This window comes from Chlorocebus sabaeus, chromosome X (genome assembly GCF_047675955.1).
Source record: "Chlorocebus sabaeus isolate Y175 chromosome X, mChlSab1.0.hap1, whole genome shotgun sequence".
Taxonomy (NCBI): domain Eukaryota; kingdom Metazoa; phylum Chordata; class Mammalia; order Primates; family Cercopithecidae; genus Chlorocebus; species Chlorocebus sabaeus.
The window spans coordinates 131,795,935-131,800,932 of NC_132933.1; positions in this window are offsets into that span (position 1 = coordinate 131,795,935).

The following is a 4,998-nucleotide window of genomic DNA, read 5'->3' on the forward strand; positions in this document are numbered from 1 at the left end:
ACTGGAATAGATAACATACACGGTTAAGCTTAAGCCAGTTAGCATATTGCATTTACCAACACACAGTGGTAAAGTGATAGTCCCATGCTCCTATGAGTATTTTTAATAGAGATGGGGTTTCACCATATTGGCCAGGCTGGTCTCAAACTTCTGACCTCAAGTGATCCACCCACCTTGGCCTCCCAAAGTGCTGGGATTACAGGCCTGAGCCACCAAACCCATCCAATCTGACGGTTTTATAAGCATCTGGCATTTCCCCTGCTGGCACTCATTCTCTGTCCCACCACCCTGTGAAGAGGTGCCTTCTGCCATGGTTGTAAGTTTCCTGAGGCCTCCCCAACCATATAGAACTGTAAGTCAATTAAACCTCTTTTCTTTATAAATTACCCAGTTTCAGGCATTTCTTTATAGTAGTGTGAGAATGGACTAATAAAATGACCCAAAGTCACCCCCCCAAACTCTCAATTTCTGGTGTCTACATTATGCATAGCTTAAGCAATTTATGACATAAATATTGTCATAGTAAGTGAAGAAGAAGCAGCACACTGACATTTATATGACATAGAATAATATGAAAAATCAGAATGTGGAACCTCATAAGGAATTGCTTAAAAAGTAACTGGGAAACCCCAAGTATGAGGTTTTGGAATTTAACAATTTACTTGAGAGAAATAATTTGCTTAAATAATTTTGAACCAGTGACAGTAAAAAGATCAGTTGTTGCCAGGGGTTGAGGGTAGTAGGGGGAGGGATAAATAGGCAGAGCATAGGGAATTTTTAGGGCAGTGAAAATAGTCTGTATGATACTATAGTGCTGGATACATCTCATTATACATTTGTCCAAACCCACAGAATGTACAACGCCAAGAGTAAACCCTGATATAAACTAAGGACTTTGGGTGATTATAACATGTCAGTGTAGGTTCATCAATCATAACAAGTGTACCTTCTGGTGGGGGATGTTGATAACGGGGGAGGCTGTGTGTGTGGAGGAACAGACCGTATATGGGAAATCCTTATCATTTCCTCTCAATTTTGCTGTGAACTAAAACTGCTCTAAAAATTGTCTTTAAAAAAAGGTAACTGGGAAATGAAGCTTTGAAATATAACCATTTTATTGAGAAAAATGATTTGCTAAATAACTTGGAACTCCTCTAAAAGTTTGTCTTTATTCAAAATTTATTGTGCTTAAGTCATTTCAACTTTTAGTCAAATATTATGCTCATGTGGTATTTGTTATTCATGATATATGGATTTAAGATATAACCATTGGAGTCACACTGATTTTAAAGAAATGAATATTTATTTGACAAATACTGTATTTCTGAAAATACTGTATAGACTAGTGGTTTTTAGTTATTATTTTGCTTGGTCCTATTACTGAAGGATTAATCCTCAGTGGATGCATATTTAAGAAACCAGGTGCTATACCTACAAATAAAGAAATGTTAATGTTGCGCTTTCCAAGAGAGACAACAGACAATCAAGGTGGATTTCAATGTGTAAATACTGGAAAACTTCAACTATCCAAAAACTACCCAAGATGTCATTTGAAGATGTCTTTTGAAGTAACTGAAATAAAAGGCCAGACTTCAGTCTACAAAGGCCTTTTTTTCCCAACTTGGTGATTAAATGAGGGAGTTCCACCCTCTTTTTTGAGCAGGACCTCAACCTTGATGAGATAATGAGTAGATCTGTTAAATAAACCAGAACATTGACATCATAATGAATCAATTATGTCCACAATACTTGAATGCATGATTTCTGCTACTCTGTTAGCTCAGTTTAGATCTGCAAAGACAGTGCAGGAAATGAGTTGCTATGAGCTAACAACACACAGAAGTTTTGCTACATGCCCTGGAATCAAATGATCTCATTGGGAATCTCACCTCCACTACTTTCTGTCTACACGGCCTTGGACAGCTTACTTATCTTCTTCAAATAGATTGTCAGATTCCTGATCTATAAAATGGGTCTAATAAATAATAGCAACTACCACCTAAATTTTTTAGATTATAATTGTCATTTGTAAAGTTTTTCTCTGTGTCATGTGTTGCACTAAGCATACACACACACACACACACACACATACACATATACACTCTTAAAACTATGAGATGGAAAATTTTAATCCCTATTTTATAGATATAGAGACTGAGGTTCAGGTAAATAAAAGTTAAATAACTCACTCAGAATCACATGGCTTGGAGGAGGTGAAACTTGGATTTGAGCAAGTTTCAAAACTTGCTTCAAAAGTCAAAAGTCTGTCTGATTCCATAGCCAATGATTCTAACCCACAAAAATAAATAACTCCTGTATTTAATAAGAAAAACAAACAACTTTGAATGTGCACTTTAACTCAAATAATCCATAGTGTGGGGAGTGCTTGCTAATTTTGCCTGTTTCTTAGATGGTTCAGGAGTGTATTAAAAAGAACTTCATACAAAAACTGTAAGCCACATACTGGCTTTGGGATGTAGCTGAGATAGATCCTGTAGTTGTGAAACTGGAGGCAGAACAGAGAAGCTCGTGAGGTGTAAAGGCAAAGCAATGAGTCAACAGGATTGCATGATGTGATTATGGCCACTCAGCAGACAACAGAACAAATCTCTGCTCACTGTGAAAAATTTCAAGTCAGAAAATACACCAAACTCTACTGTGACATTAGAATCTTCCTCAACCCAGAACTTCAGGCAACCACTGAAACTGATTGAGATTGGCAGATAATATGAAACGAGTTTGTGAACCCACAGAGGACATGAAGCTCCATTCATATGGGAAATCTTAACTCTGGTACAAAGCTGCTGGGCTGGCTCTATTGGTTCTAGAATTTTAGAAGTGATGATGTCTAGCTGGGTCCTAAGCTGGTGTTGAAGACTGGGAGTCAGACTAGAATTTAGACAGGAAAAAAACCTGTGATTTCTGGCAGCAGGTTATACCTTTTGAGCTAGATATTCTAGTTTCGTATTACTTTATGTTTATCTAAACATTGCTATCCTTGAAACTTAAGTGGAATCTGGTTTAAGGAATTTGTTTAATTATTCTATAATCGTTTTCAGGAAGAGAGCCAGGTATCCAGATTTATTCAGGAAGTTGAACTCCATAGGCCACATGATTGTCTCAGTGAGAGTTATTAAATTCTCTGAAAGAAAAGTAGACCAAGAATAACATTGGTCAAACCTTTGAGATACAGTTGTTTCTTCTCATATGGAGATGTTCTGTGAATCAAACAGCACTTTAATTATGCTGGTCACCTCCTATTTACCAAAACAATAGGTTTTCAAATCTAATTTGAATCCTGCTTCATTTGACTCCGACAAATTCTTTCTCCTTCTTAAAATGTTCTTCTAACTTTAATTCCTTCTCTCCCAGTTTTTTGCCAAGTCTTTTTCAGACTCCTTCATAAGCTCCTCTTATTCTGCCGGATGTTCAAATGCTTGTTTTCTTTCAGGCTTCTCCATGCCCTGACCACCTTTTGTTTTATGTGTACAGATTATACATTATATGTAACAAATCTGGGTGATTCCATTGCTATGGTCTTAATCACCTAAGTATCCAAAGGTTATATATTATCACAAGAAAGACACAAAACACTGAACCTTTACATAATGGACACAATTTGACCCTGTTGTTACTATACAAGAGAGACAGAATGGCTGTTCCATCTAAAATTGGTTTGGAAATTTAGACTGATGACACCACACGTGTACCAAGTGGGTATGAAGAGATTTATTACTCATATAATGAGATTTTCTGAAGAGAGCAGGGTGGATTCCCAAACATGTCCAAAAATGGCTCCACACAGCAGGAAAGAGTGACTGGCTTTGGAGTTTATTGTGGTTAAGTGGTGGGACTGGAGTGAAGATTCCCTTGCATGGACTGAGGCTTACGTGGTATGATTTTTCCCCTAACACCAAAGTAGGGGGTATTCAGGCTTTCTTTTCAACTTGCCCAAATGTAGGAAAAGAGGGAGTGGTGGGGTTTTAAAGCTTTCAGCAGTCAAACATCAAAAATGGAGTCAGACTCTTTATAATAGATCCTTGCAATAATTGTGTCCTATTTAGTTTAGATTTGACTGCTACTTACACATAAATTCTTAAATCCACAACCTTAGTCCAATTGTGTCTTTTGAACTGTAGAATCGCCATGTTGATCTTTCTATTTAGATGTCTGACAGAGCCCTCAAACTCAACTTGTTCAAAACTGAGTTTTTATTCCAACTTAATGACCTCTCAATTTACCTAGTTTTCTAAATTAGAAACATGGGAGATATCCTAGATGTTTCTCCCTTCTCACTACTCCCCTGCTCTTTACTATTAGTTATAAGGGCCTATCTTTGATGACCTTGCTGATTTATACCCTCTACTTCTTCTATGTGCCTATTACACTACTTCAATTCAGTCCCTTCGGTTTCTTAAATGGATTATTGCAATAGCCAGATTCTAATGGCCATTGTGCTTCTAGTATCACCCTCCTTCATATTTAGCCCCCTTGCCCTGGACCCTAAAATAAAATATGACCATGTGATATGGTTTGGCAGTGCCCCTACCCAAATCTCATCTTGAATTGTAGCTCTCGTAATTCCTATGTGTCCTGGGAGGGACCTGGTGGGGGGTAATTGAATCATGGTGGTGAGTTTTTCCCCTGCTGTTCTCATGATAGTGAATAAGTCTCACAACATCTGATGGTTTTGAAAAGGGAGTTCCCCTGCACACACTCTCTTGCCTGCCACCACGTAAGATGTGCCTTTTCTCCTCCTTCACCTTCTGCCATGATGTGAGGCCTCCCCAACCATGTGAAACTGTGAGATTATTAAACCTCTTTTTCTTTATAAATTACCCAGTCTGGAGTATGTCTTTATTAGCAGCATGAGAACACACTAATACATCATGTCACTTTTCTATTTAAAACTCTTGTTATTCTCAATCAGCCACAAGTTAAAGAATAAATGTTTTAAAATAGCATACAAAAGCTTTTGTGTTTGGGCCTCTACCTATT